Source organism: Choloepus didactylus, chromosome 5 (genome assembly GCF_015220235.1).
Source record: "Choloepus didactylus isolate mChoDid1 chromosome 5, mChoDid1.pri, whole genome shotgun sequence".
In the NCBI taxonomy this organism is placed as follows: Eukaryota; Metazoa; Chordata; class Mammalia; order Pilosa; family Megalonychidae; genus Choloepus; species Choloepus didactylus.
In genome coordinates, this window is record NC_051311.1 from 45,867,422 (window position 1) to 45,878,296 (window position 10,875).

Below are 10,875 nucleotides of genomic sequence, written 5' to 3' on the forward strand. Positions count from 1 at the left end.
TTCTCTGTCAAATACTCTCTTGTCTGTTGCTACCCCTTTCTCCAGTCTAATCACCTTCTCGATCTTCCGGGATGTCCAAACAGCAACCACCCAAAAGTGTCCATGATGAAAAAGAGTATTGACATCAGGGGAAAGGGGATGCATCTGATTGATGTTCCTGAAGAGGCTGTTGCCTCTGGGCTCTGGGACTTAGCCAGGATAGGAGCTTTCCAGAGGATCGAAGACTGAAGAATAAACTCAGTGAGTGAAATTTCCATAGAGTCTCAGTCAGGGACCCAAGTATTCTTTAGGGTTATCAGGACTTATGTTGACTTGGGCCTAAAATACTTTAGCCACCTGGCACATCCAACTGAAGCCTGCAGAGGAGCAACCTCTAGGACAGCCTCTGGATTCTACCTAAAATCTCCCAGCCATTGAAACCCTATCTTGTTGCTCTTCCTTTCCCCCTTTCAGTCAAAAAGGCATTCTCAACCCCTCAAGGCCAGGGTCAGGCTCATTCCTGGAATCCATGTCCTACATCACCTGGGAAACTCACTCACCTGGGGGGTCCTGTCCCACTTCTGGTGGAGGGTGATGAATTTATTTGCAGAGTTGGGCATTTCAGCAACAAAAGAATGCAGAGTCCACATTTCAGCAACAAAAGAAGTTCTCTGGAGGTGACTCCTAGACATAATTATAGGTAGGCTTAGCCCCCTTTACAACCATAAGTTTCACAAGAGCAAGCCTCAATATCAAGGGCTTGACTTATAAAGTAGGGGGTTCCTAATTTCACATAGCATATGTTTTGTCCATGGTAATCAATCAATATCTCACATTATCATCACTTAGTTGTACAATCCTCCATTTTAAATAATTCTCATGACCCAAAACACCCCATAGCTCTTTTCAGCCCTTAATTATTTGTCCCTAGTATTTGTGTGGTACTTCTATTAATTATAATCCTTAGTATGCAATAGGTAGATTTTTCCCATATACCACTCTGTTGTCAACTTTCTGTATCAGTGTCATACCTTAGAAGTATACCATGCAAGCACCTTCCTGTATTTGTAGTGTTGGTCTGTGGTATGCTTGCCTTTAAGCAACCCCTTTCAATCTTGTTCACCTTCTGTGCAACTCTGATACTCACAATCCCATTAACAAACAATCATCACCCCTATCCATTCCCATGTCTTTAAATTCACCCTCATACACATATGTGAACATATTAGGTTATCAAAAAAATTGTTTTTTTAGCATATTCAGCACAGGACCTTTGACAACAAAAAAGCCTATTTTTCTCCTAAAAGTGGGTATAGAGAGAGGATGGTACAGAGGGGTGGAGACTTTGAAGAAAGAACGTAATACGAATGCAGCTCTCCTCTTTACCACTAGAATGTGAGCACTGGGAAAGCAGGGACCTTGTCTCTTTTGCTCACTTGTATCCCCAGGGCCTATAGACTTAACTGTGCCCTATTAATTACTGATACTTGATAAATATTTGATAAAAGAATATATGGATGGCCAGCATCAGCTCTCCAACTCCTAAGCAAAGTGCAATGCAATGTTATGATCCCATTAAAAAGTCCAATCATGGGGAAACAATGGTTAGAGATGTCTGCTGCTGTTAGAAAGAAAAGCAACATCCCACTTGAAGCCGATTCTTTCAAATCATATAGAAATGGCAATGAGCTTGAAAATAAAGCTCTTTATTAGACCAGTATTTCTCTCACCTGACTTTCTAATCAGGAAGTACTTATCAATTAGAGTAACTGATAAGTTTTTATTTAATTGCCCCTGCTTTCTTTCTTTATGCCTATTGCTAAGTCTCCCATACCTTCCTATCTCCCTCAACCACCTCAGATAATATTTCAGTTCCAACTTTTTCTTGCAGACATCCCTCAGGAGACTTCCATTCTCCTCCCATCTGGGCTGACTGCTTCACAACAATTTCTTTTGCCTTTATTGTGAATTGACTCAATAGTTCATTTATTTCACAGCTTCCTTTTTATTGGTTTACTCCCTTGTTTTGAAGGGAGTAGCTTCATAAAGTTTAAAGGACATACAATGGCAAAAGTTCTGGTTAAAACTGGCCTCAACATTTCAAATTCCTTATAATTGCTTATATTATTTCATCTTCTTCAATTGGCCTGTTGAAATTCTACATGGTAAATGGACTTTGAAAACATACTCAAACACTGTTGAGGAGTTGTATCTTTCTTGCAAATGGGAAATTTAAAAAAGATATATAAGCCACTGTAGGTATTGCTACAGGAGTCACATTTAATTGTACTCTGCAAAAACTTCATTTTCAAAATTGACCCTCAGTTGATAAAGGTTGTTCAACTCTGATGGAGCCAATTACTCTTTGTAATATTTATTATTGTTAAAATATAAAATATAAATTAATATAGTTATTAATAACACTCACAAGAAGTCTAAGACTTGCCACAGAGAATTATTTTGCTGTATTACTTTCACAGATTGGAAGCAAAAAATATATATATAGACAAATGATGCATCTTTGTATCTGCAACCTGTGTTAAATGTTATCATCTGTTCCTTACCACGAGAAATAAATTAGTGTTAAATATGCATATTGAACAAGTATGCACCAAAATATTCACCTAAGTTCTATCTGGATATGTGATAGTGAGTGAAATTTATTCTTCTGTAATCACCTTGTTGTACTTGTAAAATACAAAAAGATTAACATTAAAAAAATACCCGAAGTAAAAAGTTATTTAGGCAAACCTAAACGGATGCCAATACTAAGTGCTCTGGTCCGTAAGAGAAGGGAGATTGGTCTGGGTTAGGGTAGTTGAAGAAGACTCCCTGAGTTCTTTGAAGGAGTGGTACTGCGGTTGAAGTCAAATGACTAAAACTGACTTGAAACAAGAAATAAAAATTTCAAGAATAGTAGCTATTGTGAAGTAGTACTTGACTGAAGTAGAGAGTGTGGGTTGGAGAATAAGGTGTAAAGTGGAATGAGGCTCTATTGACCACACAGATTCTTTTAAAAGAGAAATAACCCCAATTTGCCTATCTTTTAAGAGTTAAGATTTATGTGTATATTTTCTGTGCTCTAAAATAGATTAGATATGTTAATTCTATCTTGAAGTGTTCTTTCCACCACAGTTTAAGAACTAAGACTCGAGAGAAATAGATTAAGAGCAGACACTTAAAAGTAAGAATTGGAAGCACTTTACAATCATTAAACATTATCACAAAGAGGAGAGAGACAGAGAGAGAGAGAGAGAGAGAGAGAGAGAGAGAGAGAGAGAGAGAGAGAGAGAGAGAGAGAGAGAGAAGGAGGAAGGGAGAGGGAGTTGTGTTCATTTTAAGGATGAGGAAATAAAAAAATATGGCTAAGAGATCTGGAGATGTTTGAGATGGAGGGCATACTGAAGAGAATTATGGGAAGAGAAAGAGGTATATCTGAACTATAGTGCCAATAATACTAGTAAATGAGAAATTTGGGGTGCTTGTTTTTTTTTTTTTTTTTTTTTAATCATCATTTTATTGAGATATATTCACATACCACGCAGTCATACAAAACAAATTGTACTTTCGATTGTTTACAGTACCATTACATAGTTGTACATTCATCACCTAAATCAATCCCTGACACCTTCATTAGCACACACACAAAAATAACAAGAATAATAATTAGAGTGAAAAAGAGCAATTGAAGTAAAAAAGAACACTGGGTACCTTTGTCTGTTTGTTTGCTTCCCCTACTTTTCTACACATCCACCCATAAACTAGACAAAGTGGAGTTTGGTCCTTATGGCATTCCCAATCCCACTGTCACCCCTCATAAGCTACATTTTTATACAACTGTCTTCGAGATTCATGGGTTCTGGGTTGTAGTTTAATAGTTTCAGGTATCCACCACCAGCTACCCCAATTCTTTAGAACCTAAAAAAGGTTGTCTAAAGTGTGCGTAAGAGTGCCCACCAGAGTGATCTCTCGGCTCGTTTTGGAATCTCTCTGCCACTGAAGCTTATTTCATTTCCTTTCACATCCCCCTTTTGGTCAAGAAGATGTTCTCCATCCCACGATGCCGGGTCTACATTCCTCCCTGGGAGTCATATTCCACGTTGCCAGGGAGATTCACTTCCCTGGGTGTCTGATCCCACGTAGGGGGGAGGGCAGTGATTTCACCTTTCAAGTTGGCTTAGCCAGAGAGAGAGGGCCACATCTGAGCAACAAAGAGGCATTCAGGAGGAGACTCTTAGGCACAAATACAGGGAGGCCTAGCCTCTCCTTTGCAGCAACCGTCTTCCCAAGGGTAAAACTTATGGTAGAGGGCTCAACCCATCAAAGCACCAGTCCCCTATGTCTGTGGTCATGTTAGCAACCATGGAGGTGGGGTAGGCGAATACCCCTGCATTCTCCACAGGCTCCTCAAGGGGACACTACATCTTTTTTTTTTTTTTTTCCTTGTTTGTCTTTTTTCTTTTTTTTTTTTAACTTTCCCTTCTTTTTTAAATCAACTCTATGAAAAAAAAAGTTAAAAAGAAAACAAACATACAATAAAAGAACATTTCAAAGAGACCATAGCAAGGGAGTAAGAAAAAGACAACTAACCTAAGATAACTGCTTAACTTCCAACATGTTCCTACTTTACCCCAAGAAAGTTACATAATATAGCAACATTTCAGTGAACTTGTTCCTACTACATCCATCAGAAATTAACAGACCATAGTCATTTCTGGGCATCCCCAGAACGTTAAACAGCTTATCTGTTCTTCTTGGATTATTGTTCCCCCTTCCTTAATTGCTCTCTACTGCTAGTTCCCCTACATTCTACATTATAAACCATTTGTTTTACATTTTTCAAAGTTCACATTAGTGGTAGCATATAATATTTCTCTTTTTGTGCCTGGCTTATTTCGCTCAGCATTATGTCTTCAAGGTTCATCCATGTTGTCATATGTTTCACCAGATCGTTCCTTCTTACTGCCGCGTAGTATTCCATCGTGTGTATATACCACATTTTATTTATCCACTCATCTGTTGAAGGACATTTGGGTTGTTTCCATCTCTTGGCAATTGTGAATAATGCTGCTTTGAACATTGGCGTGCAGATATCTGTTCGTGTCACTGCTTTCCGATCTTCCGGGTATATACCGAGAAGTGCAATCGCTGGATCGAATGGTAGCTCTATATCTAGTTTTCTAAGGAACTGCCAGACTGACTTCCAGAGTGGCTGAACCATTATACAGTCCCACCAACAATGAATAAGAGTTCCAATTTCTCCACATCCCCTCCAGCATTTGTAGTTTCCTGTTTGTTTAATGGCAGCCATTCTAACCGGTGTTAGATGGTATCTCATTGTGGTCTTAATTTGCATCTCTCTAATAGCTAGTGAAGCTGAACATTTTTTCATGTGTTTCTTGGCCATTTGTATTTCCTCTTCAGAGAACTGTCTTTTCATATCTTTTGCCCATTTTATAATTGGGCTGTCTGTACTATTGTCATTGAGTTGTAGGATTTCTTTGTATATGCAAGATATCAGTCTTTTGTCAGATACATGGTTTCCAAAAATTTTTTCCCATTGAGTTGGCTGCCTCTTTACCTTTTTGAGAAATTCCTTTGAGGTGCAGAAACTTCTAAGCTTGAGGAGTTCCCATTTATCTATTTTCTCTTTTGTTGCTTGTGCTTTGGGTGTAAAGTCTAGGAAGTGGCCTCCTAGTACAAGGTCTTGAAGATGTTTTCCTACATTATCTTCTAGGAGTTTTATGGTACTTTCTTTTATATTGAGATCTTTGGTCCATTTTGAGTTAATTTTTGTGTAGGGGGTGAGGTAGGGGTCCTCTTTCATTCTTTTGGATATGGATATCCAACTCTCCCAGCCCCATTTGTTGAAAAGACCATTATGGCTCAGTTCGGTGACTTTGGGGGCCTTATCAAAGATCAGTCGGCCATAGATCTGAGGGTCTATCTCTGAATTCTCAATTCGATTCCATTGATCTATATGTCTATCTTTGTGCCAGTACCATGCTGTTTTGGCAACTGTGGCTTTATAATAAGCTTCAAAGTCAGGGAGTGTAAGTCCTCCCACTTCGTTTTTCTTTTTTAGAGTGTCTTTAGCAATTCGAGGCATCTTCCCTTTCCAAATAAATTTGATAACTAGCTTTTCCAAGTCTGCAAAGTAGGTTGTTGGAATTTTGATTGGGATTGCATTGAATCTGTAGATGAGTTTGGGTAGAATTGACATCTTAATGACATTTAGCCTTCCTATCCATGAACATGGAATATTTTTCCATCTTTTAAGGTCCCCTTCTATTTCTTTTAGTAGAGTTATGTAGTTTTCTTTGTATAGGTCTTTTACATCTTTGGTTAAGTTTATTCCTAGGTACTTGATTTTTTTAGTTGCTATTGAAAATGGTATCTTTTTCTTGAGTGTCTCTTCAGTTTGTTCATTTCTAGCATATAGAAACATTACTGACTTATGTGCATTAATCTTGTATCCCGCTACTTTGCTAAATTTGTTTATTAGCTCTAGTAGGTGTATCGTTGATTTCTCAGGGTTTTCTAGATATAAGATCATATCATCTGCAAACAATGACAGTTTTACTTCTTCTTTTCCAATTTGGATGCCTTTTATTTCTTTGTCTTGCCGGATTGCCCTGGCTAGCACTTCCAGCACAATGTTGAATAACAGTGGTGACAGCGGGCATCCTTGTCTTGTTCCTGATCTTAGAGGGAAGGCTTTCAGTCTCTCACCATTGAGTACTATGCTGGCTGTGGGTTTTTCATATATGCTCTTTATCATGTTGAGGAAGTTTCCTTCAATTCCTACCTTTTGAAGTGTTTTTATCAAAAAGGGATGTTGGATTTTGTCAAATGCTTTTTCAGCATCTATTGAGATGATCAATTGATTTTTCCCTTTCGAGTTTTTAATGTGTTGTAATACATTGATTGTTTTTCTGATGTTGAACCATCCTTGCATGCCTGGAATGAACCCCACTTGGTCATGGTGTATGATTTTTTTAATGTGTCTTTGGATTCGATTTGCAAGTATTTTGTTGAGGATTTTTGCATCTATATTCATTAGGGAGATTGGCCGGTAGTTTTCCTTTTTTGTAGCATCTTTGCCTGGTTTTGGTATTAGATTGATGTTAGCTTCATAAAATGAGTTAGGTAGTGTTCCATTTTTTCAATGTTTTGAAAGAGTTTGAGTAAGATTGGTGTCAGTTCTTTCTGGAAAGTTTGGTAGAATTCCCCTGTGAAGCCATCTGGCCCTGGGCATTTATTTGTGGGAAGATTTTTGATGACTGATTGGATCTCTTTGCTTGTGATGGGTTGGTTGAGGTCTTCTATTTCTTCTCTGGTCAGTCTAGGTTGTTCATATGTTTCCAGGAAATTGTCCATTTCTTCTACATTATCCAGTTTGTTGCCATACAGTTGTTCATAATATCCTCTTATAATTTTTTTAATTTCTTCAGGGTCTGCAGTTATGTCACCTTTTTCATTCATTATTTTGTTTATATGGGTCTTCTCTCTTTTTGATTTTGTCAGTCTAGCTAGGGGCTTGTCAATCTTGTTGATCTTCTCAAAGAACCAACTTTTGGTGATATTTATCCTTTCTATTGTTTTTGTGTTCTCTATGTCATTTATTTCTGCTTTAATCCTTGTTATTTCTTTTCTTGTACTTGGTTTAGGATTGGTTTGCTGTTCATTTTCTAGCTTCTTCAGTTGATCCATTAGTTCTTTGATTTTGGCTCTTTCTTCCTTTTTAATATATGCGTTTAGTGCTATAAATTTCCCCCTTAGCACTGCTTTTGCTGCATCCCATAGGTTTTGGTATGTTGTGTTCTCATTTTCATTCGTCTCTATATATTAGCAATTTCTCTTGTTATTTCTTCTTTAACCCACTGATTGTTTAGGAGTGTGTTGTTTAACCTCCAGGTATTTGTGAATTTTCTAAGTCTCTGATGGTTATTGACTTCTAATTGTATTCCATTGTGGTCAGAGAATGTGCTTTGAATAATTTCAATCTTTTTAAATTTATTGAGGCTTGTTTTATGTCCCAGCATATGATCTATTCTGGAGAAAGTTCCGTGAGCACTAGAAAAGTATGTGTATCCTGGTGATTTGGGATGTAATGTCCTGTAGATGTCTGTTAAATCTAATTCATTTATCAGATTGTTTAGGTTTTCAATTTCCTTATTGGTCTTCTGTCTGGTTGATCTATCTATAGGAGAGAGTGATGTGTTGAAGTCTCCCACAATTATTGTGGAAACATCAATTGCTTCCTTTAGTTTTGCCAATGTTTCTCTCATGTATTTTGTGGCACCTTGATTGGGTGCATAGACATTTACGATTGTTATATCTTCTTGCTGAATTGCCCCTTTTATTAGTATGTAGTGGCCTTCTTTGTCTCTCAAAACATCCCTGCATTTGAAGTCTATTTTATCTGAGATTAATATTGCTTCACCTGCTTTCTTTTGGCTGTAGCTTGCATGAAATATTTTTTTCCATCCTTTCACTTTCAGTTTCTTTGTGTCCCTGTGTCTAAGATGAGTCTCTTGTATGCAACATATTGATGGTTCATTTTTTTTGATCCATTCTGCGAATCTATATCTTTTAATTGGGGAGTTTAATCCATTTACATTCAACGTTAAAACCGTGAAGGCATTTCTTGAATCGGCCATCTTATCCTTTGGATTATGTTTGCCATATTTTTCCCTCTCTCTATTAATATCCTTTATTGTACCCATACCGAATCTCTTTAGTACTGAACCTTTCTCCAAGTCTCTCTGTCCTGTCTTTGTTTCTCTGTCTGTAGGGCTCCCTTTAGTATCTCCAGTAGGGCAGGTCTCTTGTTAGCAAATTCTCTCAGCATTTCTTTGTCTGTGAAAAATTTAAGCTCTCCCTCAAATTTGAAGGAGAGCTTTGCTGGATAAAGTATTCTTGGCTGGAAATTCCTCTCACTCAGAATTTTAAATATATCATGCCACTGCCTTCTCGCCTCCATGATGGCTGCTGAGTAGTCACTACTTAGTCTTATGCTGTTTCCTTTGTATGTGGTGAATTGCTTTTCTCTTGCTGCTTTCAGAACTTGCTCCTTCTCTTCTATGTTTGACAGTGTGATCAGTATATGTCTCGGAGTGGGTTTTTTTTGGATTTATTCTATTTGGAGTTCGCTGAGCATTTATGATTTGTGTATTTATGTTGTTTAGAAGATTTGGGAAGTTTTCCCCAACAATTTATTTGAATACTCTTCCTAGACCTTTACCCTTTTCTTCCCCTTCTGGGACACCAATGAGTCTTATATTCGGACGTTTCATATTATCTATCATATCCCTGAGGTCCATTTCGAGTTTTTCAATTTTTTTCCCCATTCTTTCTTTTATGCTTTCATTTTCCATTCTGTCATCTTCGAGGTCACTGATTCGTTGTTCAACTTCCTCTAGTCTTGTACTATGAGTGTCCAGAATCTTTTTAATTTGGTCAACAGTTTCTTTAATTTCCATAAGATCATCCATTTTTTTATTTAGTCTTGCAATGTCTTCTTTATGCTCTTCTAGGGTCTTCTTGATTTCCTTCATATCCTGTACTATGGTCTCATTGTTCATCTTTAGTTCTTTGAGTAGCTGCTCTAGGTGCTGTGTCTCTTCTGGTCTTTTGATTTGGGTGCTTGGGCTTGGGTTATCCATATCGTCTGGTTTTTTCATATGCTTTATAATTTTCTGTTGTTTTTGGCCTCGTGGCATTTGCTGAACTTGATAGGGTTCTTTTAGGGTTTGTAGACCAGTTGAAGTCCTTATCTCTAATTTATCAGATCTACAGCTTCGTGGAGTACACTTTCTCTAACTAACCAGCAGGTGGCGTCCACGAGCCACCTGTTCTCCACAAGCCAGATCTCCCCTGCTTAGCCTTTTTGGTGAGTGGGGGAGTGAGTCTTGTGGGGCCCAATTGGTGTACCAAGCTTGCGTGTGTAGTTGGTGTTGCCTGCCCTGTATGTGGGGCGTGTTTCTGGGCAGTCGGGGAGGGGGGGTGGCCCTAACAATCAAATCTCCCTGATGATCCTAGAGTTTTAAAGCTGCTGCAATAGTCTAATCCTTCAGTTCAGTCCTGCCACAGTTTGTCTCTGCCACTGACCCACAAGTCTTTGGTATTGGCGTATGGCTCCTGAGACTTGCAAGTGGGCCCTTCTTCCAGGCTGTGCACCCCGGGTCCTCTGTTGAGGGATGACTGTGCTATGTCACAGGTGAGTGCCGTCCCCCCAGGGCAGTTCTGGGCTGCTGGGCTGTGTTGGGAGGCTCCCAGTCTGCTCAAATGATGGCTGAATGGGGCTCTGTTAATTCACACTGCTCCCCCTTCCCAGCTCTGGGACATTCAGCTGAGGTTGCAGGGAAGGCTAATGTCCACGCCCAGTTTTGTGGTGTGTGCCTGTTATTTGAAGCACTTCCGTCACACTGGGTTGTCTGGGGCAGCTCTGGGCTATGGGGCTGGCGATGGGCAGGAGTGTTTCCTGTCCACCAGGATGGTGGCTGTGAGCGGACACCCCCCTTTTCTTGGGAAGTTGTGTTGTTTAGTGAATTTTCCCAGCCACTGGATTATTGCCTTTTGTCTCAGAGCTCTCTTAGTTCTGCTCTTGACTTGACGTGCCCAAATTTCAATTCTTTGAAGCTTTCTGTATTGAGCTTCTTAGAGTAATTGTTTTAGAAAAAGCAAAAAGGATTTAAAAAAAAAAAAAAACAAAAAAAACGGCCCTCCTCAGAGATCTAATGGGTTATTGAAATGCTAATAGACAAAGCAACCAGGGCCATTAAGGAAAGGTGCACAGGGCAGAGAGATCAGCTTTGCTTCGGGATTTGCATATGCGCCTCGAGGCCTGATCTCTGCCCTTCCCCTTTCTGTGTTCACCAGAACTCCAAAAAT